Source organism: Marmota flaviventris, chromosome 1 (genome assembly GCF_047511675.1).
Source record: "Marmota flaviventris isolate mMarFla1 chromosome 1, mMarFla1.hap1, whole genome shotgun sequence".
Taxonomy (NCBI): domain Eukaryota; kingdom Metazoa; phylum Chordata; class Mammalia; order Rodentia; family Sciuridae; genus Marmota; species Marmota flaviventris.
In genome coordinates, this window is record NC_092498.1 from 33,891,057 (window position 1) to 33,906,399 (window position 15,343).

General features: G+C 40.3%; 1 protein-coding gene across 1 annotated transcript in view; it reads left to right on the top strand.

Moving 5' to 3' along the window:
* Positions 1–5,840: 5,840 nt before the first annotated feature.
* Dync1i1 (dynein cytoplasmic 1 intermediate chain 1) overlaps positions 5,841–15,343 on the top strand; it is a 294,624-nt gene continuing 285,121 nt past the window's right edge. Inside the window, exon 1 of the mRNA XM_027952799.2 lies at positions 5,841–5,923. The gene's annotated coding sequence lies outside the window, so the exon portion shown is untranslated. The remainder of the gene's footprint in view (positions 5,924–15,343) is intronic.

Consider the following 15,343-nt stretch of genomic DNA (forward strand, 5'->3'; position numbering starts at 1 on the left):
GTAGCTCTATTAATGAAAAAAGCATAAGAAGAAAGAGACTTAAGTGGGAAACATATATAAAATTTGTATTTTGAAATATATAAAATATCTGGATTTTGCTTCTTAAGAGTCAAATGATTTTAGGAGTTAGCACATGAGAAGTAACAAATAATGAAGCACCACAAAAAGAATCACTCAGATTCACGTCAAAGGCACACATACAGGCACGCATATACCAATATGTATGTGTGTGTATGTGTAACTATCTAGAAATAAATACAGATGACTATAGATGGTGGGGGAGCTAGACCAGACAGGTGTATCACTCCTCCATTAGAATCAAATTTTCGGAGTAGTGGTTACAAAAACTATGAAATGTGTTTCTAGAGAAGTAATGTACAAAGATGTGGTTTATTTTTATTTTTTGATAAAGTTGGCTTATTTGACTCCTAGAAATAAAATTTAAAAATAAGTAATGAGGCAAAACACAAAGAAATGTATGTATATGGATTGATTTCACAGCAGGGAAAAATAAATGTTTCTATTTAGACAATGACAGAAAGTGAATTTAAAGCAACATAAATAATTTATATTTAAATTATGGATCATTGGATCCATAATGCAAATTATTATTTTTTCTCTCCATAAGTATATGTGCTTAAAATGATTACTCAAAGATCTAAAGATTTTAATTTGTGCTGCATAAGTTATATTTTATTATTAATTATTTAAAACATATATTTTGGCTTAGTATTATCCTTGAAAGTAAAACTTATCAAGGAAGTATGAGGAGGGGGGAACAGGAAGAGGGGCAGACACACAGAGGCAAAAGTGAAGGGGGTGGGAATGTTAGTAATTAGGGTACAATTATATTACAAATATAAGTCATTATAATATAATTGTAGTTACATTTGGAAGTTTTCCAAAGAGCATAAAAAAACTCTGAAACCACACAATGGACATCTCTTAGCTCATTCTTGTAAAACTGAAGACGAATTCTCTGCATGCAGCATAAGCAAAGTCCATTAATGAAAAGTGTTCAGAAGACAAAAAGCAGGCATTGCATTAAATGTTGGAATCATTGATTTTCCCATAAGCCACTCTTCGATTTTCAGTAAATTTTCAGATATGTTTTGGGACCTCTAGTATGGTTTTGCATTGGCACAAACAAACCAGCTTTAGTCACATAATGAAAAAAAATAAACTGTATCTGTCATCAACCCTATCCTACACAAAAGCATAATAACACTGGCAGTGGTTTCAATTAATGTCTTCATGGGTATTTATTCTTAGCATGATGGAGAGTTCGTGCCATCCTAACTAAAACATATTTTCAATCATTTTTTTTTCTTCTGTGGGTGTCTCACATTTTTTAACAGCTGGATACTGATGGGCTCACAATTCTTTTCTGTGATTTTAGAGCCTTTGGATAACAGGTAAATTTTCAGTTTTATTTCCTCCAACCCAGATAAAACAAACTGAGAAATAACTTCCAAAGGGGATTCTGGGAAGAGCTGAAGGGTCTGGATATCTAAGAGTGTCGGTGGAACCTGTGTGAAGTGAGGCTCTAGAAAAGCAGTTCGGAAACCATTGAGCCACATCTGTGTCCAGCACTCATGAACAAAACAACAGGTGCATGGATGCAGAGGAATCTCTGTCTTGAAGCCTGGTAGAGCCCTAAGGTCTGAGTGGTCCCTAAAGTCAGGTAATGTTACAGTTTGGACACTGAAATCTAGAGAGTACAAAGCTTTACTTTTGTACTTTTTATGCAGGCTGGGTTAAAAACAGCCAACTCTAGCTAGCATTTATTGAGTGTTTTTAATTATGTGCTAGGGACTGAGCCAAGTGCCTCACATTGATTAAGCCATTGAAATATCACAGTAGACAAATATTATTGTTTCTTTCAGACTTCTAGGAGACTTGAGTCCCAGAGGAGTCTAGTAACTTACACAAACATTGGTTATGGAACCAGTCAGTGGTAGACTTAGTTTGCACCCACAGTCTGATTCCAGAGTAGGAGAACTCAGTCACACTGTTCTCTAAGAACCTCTAAATGGCCAGCAAGTCAGAAATTTGCCCAGTCTGTTTTGCAGTAGCTATTTAACCTTTTCATTGAGACCTTCTTTCAACCATAGGAGCAATAACTAGCTTAAGACATAAAACAGGTGCATTGCAATGAGCATTATTTAGCTTGAAAAGACTTTTAATATTTCCTTCATGAAAGTTTTATCAAATACCTTTCATTTTAATCTCAAAGTGATTTCTGTCTCTAACGTATGCTTGAGACTGGGTGAAGGTACATAACATTTCAGATTTGGCACTCTTTCCCATAAGAGGGAAGTTTTGATGCTGGAGTTGAGAAATGTTATTTCATGTAGAAGAATTCCTCTCCTCATTCTGATGTTCCTTTGTACTGCATGAAAGTGTCTAACGTTTTTAGGAAATTTCAGTGCTTGAAAATCTGATATACAAGTTAGAGGGTGATTACTTGTAATACAAATAATCCATCCCAGAAGTATAGAGTGTTAGCATTATGTACAGGTTTATGCAGTAAAAATGTAGCTAGATTTAACTTTTCAGATTGTTGAATAAAGCGAGATGCACTGTCTTTAATTCACTATTCTCTAATCCAGAACAGAGGTTATCTTGGATTGTCAGATTACAGGTATGTTGCTGTAAAGAGCTAATTTGGCCAGCATCATATGATAATCCCTAAAAGATCACTCCAGCTGAATATCAACTCAAAGGAAAAAATATGCCTCACAGAATCTTTTTCAAGAAAGTGCTGAAACAAATGGAAATCCACATGCAAAAAAAAAAAAAAACACAGAAAAAATATGGACACAGACATAATGTTTTCATAAGATTAGCTTAGACTTGATAATAAACCTAAACGCAAAATGCAAAAATATAAAACCTAAAGTTTTAGAAGAAAACATAGAAAGAAATCTATGTATTCTTGGTTTTGGGTTTGGTGATAACTTTTACATAAAACACCAAAAATGTGTCCTATGAAAGAAAAAATGGATGTTATTCTTCTTGAAGTTAAAAACTTCTGCTTCATGAAAGATATGGCTAACAGAAGAAAAGACAGGCAAAAGAATGGAGAAAATATTAGCAAACATAAATCTGACAAAAGATTTATAACTAAAATATGAAAAAAAATATTTCAAATTTAACAATAATAAACAATTCGATTTATAAAATGGGTAAAAGATTTGAAGAGATATCTCACCAAAGATATGCAGATGGAAAATAAGCACATGAAAAGACACTCAGCATCATACTTATGAGGGGATTCAAATTCAAATAATAATAAGATGCCACCACACAGCTATCAGATTGGCTAAAATCTAAATCACTGATAGCACTAAATGCTGGTGAACATTTGAATCAATAGGAACTCTCACTTCCTGCTGATGGGAAAGAGAGAAACGATACAGCTACTTTGGAAGAAAGTTTGGCAATTTCTTACAAAGCTAAATATTAGGTTCATCATATGATCCAGTAAACACACACACAGGTATTTTCAAAAATGAGTTGAAAACTTGAATATATACAAAGTCCTGCTCATGAATGCTTGTAGAAGTTTTATTCATAATTATCCAAACCAGAAGCGACCAACTTGTCCTTCAACAGGTGAATGGATAAACAAATCAGTATATCCATTCACTAAATGTTATGCCGCGATATGGAGAAATTAGCTATTGATTCATTAAAAGACGTAGAAGAGGGCTAGGGTTGTGGCTCAGTGGTAGGCGCTTGCCTAGCATGCGTGAGACACTGGATTCAATTCTTAGCACCGCATATAAATAATGAATAAAATAAATGTCCACCAACATCTAAAAGAAATTAAAAAGAGATGTGGAAGATCCTTAAATGCATATTTCTAAGAGGAAGGAGTCAGTCTGAAAAGTCTGTATATTGTATATTCCAACCGTAGGACATTCTGGAAAAGGATAACATGTAGAGACAGTAAACAGAGCAGTGGTTGACAGACTTTGAGGGGAGGGAGAAAGAAGGATATCAAGGTGGAGCATAGAGGGATTTTAAGATGGTGAAATGTGTGTGATATTGTGATGGTGTATACATGACATCATGCATTTGTCAAAACCTACAGAACTTTATAACACAAGGTGTAAACTCCAATGTAAACTACAGACCTGAGTAATAATATATTAATTTTGGCTCACCAATTTTAACAAATATATCACACTTTTGCAATGTGTTAATAATAGGGGAAACTGTAGGAGCTTTAGGAATAGCTAATTTCTTCATAGCGTGGAATAACATTTAATGAATTGATATACTGATTTGTTCATCCATTCACCTGTTGAAGGACATGTTGGTTGCTTCTGGTTTGGGTAATTATGAATAAAACTGCTATAAGTATTCATAAGCATTAGGAAGGTGGTATATGAGAACTCAGTTTCAGCTTTTTTTTTTTTTGTAAACCTAGAATTGCTGCAAAAAAAAAAAGGTAGCAATTAAAACAACAACAAAATGGTTGATGTTTCTTTTTTGGCTTTATCTCTAACCCCAATTATCATCTTCAAACCAGTCTCTTCAGCATTTGCTTATTCCAGTCCCTTTCTCATTAATACCCTCTGATGACTCTTTTTGAGTATCATTCTTTGCTCAAATGCCTTCAGTGGCTCTTCATTATTTGCTCTTCAGCCTCTCTTAAGACCCTAGTCATATCTTGTAGGAGTTTGTCATTCTTCAACATACTGGCCCACTTGCTGTTTGCTAAGCAATTTTGTCTATTCTCTGGAGGTTTTTTTTTTTTTTTTTAATGGCTGGAAATGCTCTCCCCTCTATATTTCTATCTTCACAAACAATAGCTTTCCAGCTCAGATTTTATTCATATTCACAATAGTCTTTACTTAGGTTGCCTTTACTCTTCCTTCCATCTTCAATAGGATTTTAGCCCCTGTGAGAAGAGAGACTGTATTTTGCTCATTCTTTATTTATGTGAAGCTTCTAGAAGTATGCTGTGCAGGCAGTGGGCGCTCAGCAACTCAGTGTTATTGATATTGTATTCATAATCAGATCTATATTTATTTTAAATTACTGTAGTCCATTTCAATTGATAAACTTATAAATATTATGCATAATACACTGTTGTGCATATTGAGGACATAGCAATGATCAGGAGACAGTCCCTTCCTTACAATATCTTACATTCTAATGTAAGAACCTGATTAACAAGGAACTTGAAAAGCTTATCTATAAAATGGTGTCCACCCCATCGATTAGCATCCCAAACTCCACTTCTCAGTGTTAAAACTTAGTTATTATGACAAACTTTGGGGGAGTCCAAGAATGTTTACTCAGATATCTAAAAGCTAGGACTAACAACGTGGAAGCAAGCTGTGTTTATTTCCTTTTGGGAAAAAATGGGATCCATCAGACCGGGAAGTCACTGTGAATAGCGGGTATATCTGAGCTTTCTTTTTTAAAATGACCTTAAAGTTAGCTGTCTGGCAGTGAAAGTTGTTCAATGGTGGCATGTCGGCTGGAGCTGCCAAACACTCTTTGCAGCAACTCAGGTGTGAGTCCTGCCCAAGGCAGAGGGATAGACCTCCCCAGGTCCCCTCCTTGCCACCAGCCTCTGGGCGGGGGGTGCACCGCTCAGTGCCCGAGCGGGTGCAGGAGGAGAGGGAGGGCACTCCCGCGGGAGGGGCGCGGGGCGTGGAGGGCGTGGGCCGGGGGCGGGGCGAGCCCCGCAGACTGGGTGCTCGGGAGCTGTCAGTGTCAGGCTCGGGAGAGAGAGAGGAAGTGATCGCTCCCGGAGGAGCGCGAGCCGAGCGGCCGGCGCAGCGTGAGACAGCACATCCTGCCCGCGCCGGGCCCGCCGCCCTACGGTCCGCCCGCGCCGCCGCAGCCTGGGAGCCGCCTCCGTGCTCCGGAGCCCAGCGCCGCCGCTGCAGAGCGCATCCAGGTAAAGCCCCAGCGGAGGTCGGGTCTCCGCGCCGCAGCCTCCGCGCCCCTCCCCAAACCTTCGAGCCCGGGTGCCTTGCGCACTGAGAGTGGGGCAGTAGCAGCCACCGCTGCTGCCACCGCTGGACCTTGCCTCGGCCCCCTCCTCAGGCTTCTGCGTACTCTGCTGCGCCCAAATGCTACTGGAGCCCCCCAGCGGAAGTCCCTGCTGCAGTTCCCCCAGAGGAGCCCAGAGACGCGGGAGGAGGAGGCAGGGTCATGGAGTCATCACCTAGTCGCCCACCTTGTAAACTGGGAGGGGCATCTCAGTGAGCCCCGCCTCAGTCTTCTCCTGGGGGAGCGGAAGGCAAGCATCTGTGCTATCTGCACCCCAGTGGGCCACCAGCTGACAGCCCCTGGGGGAGGGGGAGCTATAGAGGGAAGGGTAAGGATGCTGTTTGATTACATTTTCAAGCTGTCTGCAAAGCTCTTCCATGCCTACCCGCCAAGTCGCAGGGAGCGAATGCACTTTCAGCAGGGCTTTAATTAAACACTCACACAAGAAAATGCCAATTTCTCTCTGCTGCAAAAAAAAGTGTGACTGGAGTATGTATTTTGGTAAACACCTTCGCGGCTGCTTGGCTCTCCTTCCCCCACTCCTACTCAGAATCGCTCTGGCCTTATAAATCTGTGCGTTGTCATCCTAAGGGCAGTGATCCTGGCAGCCCTGATGGGAACTGAGTGTGCAGGAGTCTCATGACTTGTACCTTGGCTAATAAGGTTGAACAGAGGACCAGGACCAGGACAAGAAATTTCTTAGGAAGTCAGAGATTCAACAAAAAGGAAGAAGAGGTAATATATTTGTTATTCTGGTCTCTACACACCTAAGTAAGGGGCAGTAAGTAGCCAGCCATTTTCTTGCCTGGAATGTCTTTAAAGTGTGCACTGTAGATTTACTGCAGTTCATAATTGTGAAAAAATTGCTTCCAAACATTCCAGACTAGCAGAAGACATAGCTAAGAGCGAGGGACAGGTAACTTCAGTGGACATCCTTGGCTACTGTTAGCACAGTTAAGGGTGACTGTCACTGCACTTAACTTTGGTGAAATGGGGAAATCATAGAGAAGCATGTTGATCAGTGTTCTAAATTTGAAATGGGAACATACAGATCAGATTGCATCCTGAGGGCACCAGTGAGAATTTGAGTAATACTCCCTCTGATTATTTACAATGCCAAGTTTGCTTTGAAAGGTTTGGGGTGGACAAAGGGTTTAGACTCAGTTCCCATCATGATTCTCAATGAAATGAAATCTGATACTGCTAGCTTTAAGGCACCATATTCTCTTCAATGGAACCAGCTCTCCAGGTTTCTTAGGATCTGGGGAGCCAGTGCCTTTAAGAATCCCTGGGATGTTTCTACAATAATGTAGAGGTCCAGAGAGGATTTTTCCAACCTGTCCCAGCTTTAGGCCCTGTTTTTGGCATAGACTGTCCCTAGAATCTCTTTCTTGCCTTAGGCTTCATGCATAGAAACACCTGCTCCCTCTACTCTTGGTCAAGATGCTGTATCCTCCCATGCGCTCCTTGAAGAGGAGAGGGGTAGCCTATAGCCTGTCCCTACTCCTACCCTTCCTCCTCCTTTTCTGCTGGAAATATATTCAAGATTGCTTGGCCATTAAAGGTTTACATCATTGGGCTGGGGATGTGGCTCAAGCTGTAGCGCGCTCGCCTGGCATGCGTGTGGCCCGGGTTCAATCCTCAGCACCACATACAAACAAAGATGTGTGTCCGCTGAAAACTAAAAAATAAATATTAAAAAAAAAAATTCTCTCTCTCTCTCTCAAAAAAAAAAAAAAAAAGGTTTACATCATTAGGTATAATTACTGTTAGGGACATGGTCAGAAAAAAAGAAATTCAAGCCACAGGAAAAAGGGACAGAGTTCTTATACTATTAATCTGTGATTCCCAGTTTCTGATCATCTTCTGAGATGGCAAAAGGAAGTCACTCAGAATTTCTGTCATCATGCTGTATATCTAAGAGGGGTCACTATGAAAAATTTTACCAGCAGTTCTTTCCAAAATACCCCTTCCTGAGTTTACATTTAATAAATGAGTATTTCCTTGACTCCAGTGCTGAGTCAAGCAATTTCGGGGGCTCCTAGACTCAGTTTATACTCAGAAAGCTGTGTAGGCCAAAAATGTCAAGGGCATACCAGGTCTTTAAACTCAGTCCCCTCTCCCAGCACAGACCATGCATCAGGGTTCACTCTGCTCCCCTTAGTGGGATTTTCCTTCTCCCCAGTTTCTTTCTGTCGTGGAACCTAGCCTCAAATGGAAAAGTCACACACACATACATTGCAAACATAAGTATATTCTCTCTTTTGTTCTCCCTTCACTTGGTTCTACCAAATAAAACAAAGATTGATTAACAACAACTAAAATGTAGTGACACTTTATCAGGCATTTCAGTTTAAATTCTTTCACATGTTTTAATTTATTTAATTCCCACAAGGATCTTATAAGGCAAATATGGTTGATAATTCTATTTTACAGAGGAGAAAAATCATGGCACAAAAATGTCAAGTATGCGGGGCACAGTGGTGCCTGCCTGTAATCCCAGTGGCTCTGGAGGCTGAGGCAGGAGGATTGAAAGTTCAAAGCCAGCTCAGCAATGGTGAGGTGCTAAGCAACTCAGTGAGATCCTGTCTCTAAATAAAATACAAAATAGGGCTAGGAATGTGACTCAGTGCCCCTGAGCTCAACCCCTGGTACAAAAAAAAAAAGTTAAGTAACTTTCTGAAGCTTGTTCAGCTACCAAGTTGTAGAGCCTGGATTTGAATCTAAGAGCCCTGACTCCAGGCCTGAACTTTAAAGTACTCTTCCATACTATAAAATAATTCCACTGCTTAATTGTTAAATACCAGATTATTTTCTTAACTTATCTTGTTTCAGTTCTTATATTAATGCTGTTAAGTAGACATTATTCATATTTTATACAGAGTGAAACTGAGTTGAGAGTTAAGTGGACCAGGCACTGTGGCACATGCCTGTAATCCCAGCCTGGGGATGTTTAACTGGGAGGATTGAAGTTCAAGGCCAGCCTCAGCAATTTAGCAGGGCCTAAGCAACTTAGGGAAACCCTGTCTCAAAAAATAAAATAAAAAGGATTGGGGATTTAGCTCAGTGGTAAAAAGCCTCATGGTTCAATTCTCATTACCAAAAAAAAAAAAAAAGAGAGAGAGAGAGAGTTAAGTGGCATAGTTAACAAATGGCAGAGGTAAGATTCAAATCAGTTCTGTCTGGTGGCTCTAAATAGAACCCATTTATTTCAACTCCTGTCCCCTATGAGAAACAAAAAAAGGGACGGCAGGATTGTTTCTTTCAAATTGGTTGCCCAGTTTCATAGTGAGCAAAATTTCCTTGAAGCTACATGTGTAGCCAGTGCCCCCGCTTTTTTGCCAGCTGATTGGTTACTACAGATGACAAGGTGAATCTTGTTAACCTATTGTCCCTTTGAAATCAAATATTGCATTGAGTTTTGCCTCCTTAGTGAAATTAGCTAATTGCCCATAATACTTTGTGGATTTTAAATGTACTGTAGATGGTTTCTCCCTCAATCAGGGGTCCCTTTTATGAGAAACAATTGTGGCTTATATATCCTCTAGAAAATGTGAAAACATGTTCTTTGGGGAACTTTTCTGAGACAATGAAATGCTAGGGTTGACCTTTTTTATAAAAAAAAAAAATAAGGTTAATTCAACTCTTGCTTTTCTTCTTTGGAATGTATAAACTCTTGCCTAGGGCCATATGATAGTCATCCCTCTTGACTGGGGATTTTTCATGGCCTTTGCTTCCTTGGTGCAGGAGACCTGGCACCAGAACTTCAGGGCGAAGCTTTCATTTTACATAACTGCCACTGCCCAAGTGCTAATCTGGAGCAACCTCAAGGTTCCTAGGATCCCTAATTTTGTTTGGACCATCTTTCTTAAAGGCCATACACTCTAGAGAGAAGGCACATGAATGGTTTCATGATGGTTGTCATTTAGCCCATTAAAATTAATGCAAAATTAAGCATTTGTGCATAAATGCAGGGTTTTTTTTAGGGTAAATATAGGGTATTACAACTAAAAAGAGATTTATAACCATTGGTTTATAAGCACTGGTTTGGAAAGGGGAGAGGAGAAGATGTCGCTCTGATGAAATATATTGAAGAAAAGGCAAAATATTGTGCCTAAGGAAAAAAAAAAGTTCTTGGCCATTAAGACATTTCTGGCCTTTCATAGGCAGCCTGGGCGACAGGAATAGTGTACAGTAACATATGCTGCAACCAAATTAGGCCTCTAGGAGTGGCGGGCAGCCCCAGCCCTGCTTCTATTCATGGGGCATTTATTTACCCTGTGCATAACTAGAGCTTTACTACAGATATTTAGTTCATCAGATCATCCCAATATTCCTGTAAAAATAGACATTTTTCTTTCTGACAAACAAGGAGATGCTTGGAAGGATTTCAGCCTCTTGGCCAAGGCCACATGAGGCCAGTTGGTGGAAGAGCTGGATTTCAAATGCAGATCAGTCTGATTCCAAGGTCTGTTTATTCTCTTCCCACCCCATCTATTGTTTCTCTATCTATGTGGGTTGCCAAAAAAAGTATTGTTTAGTGTAGCTTTATATTGTAGCAGCACAGTGAGTCCCTCTAGAACATACTCACATGCTGATAGGAAAAGCCTAAGTGTTATCAAAACGAACAAGAAAATTACACATTTCTCTGTGTGGCAGAGGATAAGCAAGCCCTGCTTTCCTTGATGTGAGGTGAAGTCCCACTCACGTGGCTCTCACATGTTGCCAGGCGTCTTGCTGAATACCAAATATGTAGCAGCTCTCATCTAACAGCCCAAAGACTATCTGGCCAGGGTAACTCTAAGTCAAAACTTAATTCATTGCAAAGAGGGATTTACTTGCAGGCTGCTGGGTCTTCTGGGGCTTACCTGATAGAGTGACTGTGTCATCTTCTAGTACTAATTTAGGCTTGGTACTAAATCCTGAGAGGTCCTCTGCTTACTAACTGACCCTATGCCTTGTTTTTAGTTCACATCAATCCTGAAATCCTCTCAAGCAGTTTTTTCTGCTTTGAAATATTAGTTTAGCCCTAACATCTTTACACTGTCCTGTACTCTTGCTATAGTCTTAGAGAACAACCTGTGGTTCATCTCAGAGCACCGAATGGCTAATGCCATCAGGATGGCAAGTGTACAGAGGAGAAACTTGTATTGGAGTTGAGGGCATTCTTCTTAATTGAGGCAGTGGGCCTCTGACACTGTAGAGGACAACAGTACTTGATTCACAGATCTGCCTGGCAACAGTTGCTAGTGAGCTTCATCGTGATTTAATTCAGCTACTTTCAGCATTTGTTTCTCTTCTATGACCCTTAAAGAATTTTTTAAAATTCTGCCACTCCCTCCTTACCCCATGTTTTAGGTTGATAGCTAATGTTTGTCATCATAAATTTAAATAATCACATGAATGTGATCTATAGAATATTGTAAACTTTGGCATGTACAAACAAAACAATATTATTCATTGAATCAAATAATATCTAAATATGACACTAACTTCAATGTAAAACATGAAAATCTGTAACAAAGGGAAATATTTCTATCTGTAGTAAAACATCATTAAGATTTGGGATTTCCTTTCATTTTCCTTTGTTTTCATTTTCTTTTTACAATAATACAAAATAAGGGCTTTTGTGAAAGTGGATGGAGTAGGAATGTCACCTCTAAATGACTGTATGGTACATTCTCTGTAGATCAGTTTTAGGAAAGCATGCAGACATAGAAGCTGCAGATCTAGAAATGAATGTCATTTGCTCTTGTCATTCCTGCACATTCTTTAGAAAGACTTTGTGGGGCGAGTGGTGTGCAAATGCCAGTTTGAAGACTGCACATTTGACTGGCCCAGGTGCCTTGTGTGGGGGTTAGTGTGGAATAGGTACTAGCAGTCAGGTACTGCCTGTGTCTCTGTGGCTCCAGTTAAAGATGGGTGGGTGGAAAGGAACTGCGTAGAGCAGTTGGTGTCATTTCCTAGGTGACTGTGTGGACAGCTCTTTCCTCTATTTAATGATTTTCAGTAAGAGATGGGCCATTCTAGGATGTTTTTAGATTAGTGGTTGTCAGCCAGGATCATTTGGCAAAGATCCTGGGGACATTTGGCAAAGCCTGGAGACGTTTTTGCTTATCACAGTTGGGCAGAGGGGCTGCTACTATCATCTACGAGGGAGAGGTCAGGGCTGTGGCTGAACATCCTGTAGTGCACAGGACAGATCCTACAGCAATGATCTACCTGGCTCCAAACATCAATGACACTAAGGTTGAGATGCCCTCTTTCTTGGGTTTTCTCATTGAAATCTTCCTGTGCAATTTGTCCATTTGTTTGATCTTTTACCAGATAACAAGAGCACACCATGTAAGAGGCAGCATAAAGTAGTGGGAAGAAGTGGTGGGATCTCCTACACATTGCCTCATGAGAGCCTCAGCTCATCCATCTGTAAAATGGGGATAATAATGCCCACTTATGATAAGCATCATGAGGATTATAGACATGAGTGTACAGGTTCCAATTCATGAAACATACTCAATGCATGAACGATGATGTTTTCTATTATCCAATAGCAATTTTCATGCACAAGCCTTCTCTTCTCTGAAATGGGCATGATCTTCAAAATAAATAAAACTCCTTGGAAATAAAGGTTTGCTTTTTGAAAAAAACAAAAACAGACTCTTTGTTTATACTTACTTATATACATTCCTCCCTCCCTTTTAGACTCTAGATTTCCTGAAACATCCTTTTATCTTCCAGCACAGAGTCCTGCGCACAGTATATACTCAACAAGCTTTAGTTTGACCTGAAATATTAGCCAAATAAATCCCACTTAATTTTCTTTTTTTTTTTAAATAAGACTGAATCCCTTCCCCTTGGACCATTTTCATGTGTTTAGTAAAAACAGTCACTTCCTGAAGCATAGCGCCCATTGTGTGTCTGGCCCCAGTGTGAATGTGGGCTTGGTAATGCCTAGGTTTTTGAAAGCCTTGCCTTCCTGCATCAGGATCATGTGGAACACTTCTGCTGGGGCAAGAGGAGTCTTGGGAACTTTTTGTTCTAGAAATGACAGGCAGGAAGGTTTGAGTCTTGTGTTTTGTTCTGCAAACCCCTCAGGCTAATTCTTTTGATCTGGCTTTGATCTGACACTCTGCTGAGCCGTCCAGTATTTGGGTTCCTTTCAGATGGGAGCAGGGGAAATTTTGATTCATTATCAGATTTATATTTTATTCTGTCTGGAGAGAAGCTACCAGTAATAAGCATATTTTAAATAGCTCTAATGAGTTAATGAGGACACGTATTTGTCCTTTGCCTACAGTCTTCCGCTGTAAGAGGAATGCCTGCTGGATTGTCTGCTCAGACCTGAAATAGAGCCCTTTTTTTTTTTTTTTTTTTTGTTGGACAAGATGAAGATTTTACTAATTGAATTGGAATGAAGTCCTCTCCTTTAGAGTACAATTTTAGATCCTATAGTGTGCCATATGGAAGCTTTTAAGTGTTTATCATGTTGTTGAATGTTAAAATGAGCCTGAGTCTAGAGAATGGCCTGAAATTCTGTCCCAGAACCCACTTGTGGAGTGTCAGGAGTTGTTGGGTTTGGATGACTGAAAGGGCAGAAGGCCCTGTGGGGAATGTGTGTTTTGACACGGTGTCCTCATTTAAAATGACGGTGCCTCTCTTATTTCACCATCCGCCCCATTAGTATCAAAATAGCAAGGGGTTGTGGGAATTGGAGTGTATTTTGTGGAAGAAGAATAACAGGAAAACTTCTCTGCCTGATTCCTTTAAAAGTGTGACTTTGTTCACTTGTGGAAGGTATAGGTTACAGCTGATTGGGAAAGAGGATCCTCCCTGTTTGAATGCCTTCAGGCTCAGAGGAAAAGTAGAATTTATTTACATAAGTTAAAGTGCCAAACTAAATCTCCCAATGCAAATATGGACCACCCCAGGACAGTGTAAGGGCCAGGTTTGGGGTTTTGAATGCTTACAGATTTTCTTGCTTCCTCTTTTAAGTTTTTTTTTTTTTTAATATTTATCAAATACTGCTGAAAAGTAATTGGCATATCAAGCAATGGTGAAATCCCATATCTCATACCATATAATTTAAAGGTGGAAACTATGCTCATTTTCCTCAAGGATTCCCCACCCCCCACCTTTTTTTTTTTTTTTTTTTTGGTACTAGAGATTGAACTCAGGTCAAACACTGAGCCAAATCACTAGTCCTGTTTTGTATTTTATTTAGAAACAAGGTCTCACTGAGTTGCTTAGAGCCTCCCGTTGTTACTGAGGATGGCTTTGAACTGGTGATCCTCCTGCCTCAGCCCCTTGAGCTGCTGGGTCACAGCGCCAGGCAAGGGTCCCTTGTTTTTAAAGGTTAAAATATGGAAATGTCTAAAATTTGAAGGCCAACACATTATAGATTTTATTTAAAGAAAATAGAAAAGTCAGGTTACAAGGCAGTTTCTTGGTTACTTGGGGAAAACCTTACTTTGAGGATGGGCCAGAGCATTGGAAACTTCACCTCCACACCATGATTACCTTCCCAGATGCCAGCCAGGTAGATTAGGTCAGCACATAGCGAGGGTTCTTCCACTCTCTGGTGGCAAATGGAGAGTGGAAGTTGCTTTAACTGGGGCATGTGTTGAGGTGACCATGTGGTTCATGTTGGCAGTTGTCTCTTTCTTCTTTACACTCTCCTCACAGGACGTTCCACAGCCATGTCTGTCTGGGGATGGTGAAAGAAGAGTACTTAGCAGTTGCCAGCATTAACTTGAGGAAGGTGAAAGTAACGGGAATCCTGGCTCACTGGGGTGAATTTAGGCCATGGGGCTGTGGTGGGGGCTCTATTGAATAGGTTAGGCTGGGTCACGATGCAGAAATAACTCCCAAACCTCAGCCCAGTGGCCCAACAAAAGACTTTTCTCGCTCGTTTTACATGGCCAGTGTGGGCCCACAGGGGCTCTGTTTACCCTGTTCACCAAGACCCATGCTGAGAGGCTTCATCTTGAACAGCATGTCCCCGATCTCTATAGCAAATTGCATACTGGATATTAAACCCATTCCAGAGGTGACACAGGACAAACTCTGCCCACAAGTCATAGGCCAAAGACAGTGTTCCGTCCTTGCCTAACTTCAAAGAAGTCCTTCAGAATAGTCCTATGGGAGGAAACTGGAATTTTTGTGACTAATACAAATGACTGAAAAGGAGGGATTTACATGAGATGTGCCATTTTCTGTTGTTATCCATGGCCTCTAAGAAGCATCCCTAAGGATACAACCTGATCTATCATCACAAGACCATTCAACTCTTATAGCACACGAAAGGATGCTCATTTAGAATCTAAAA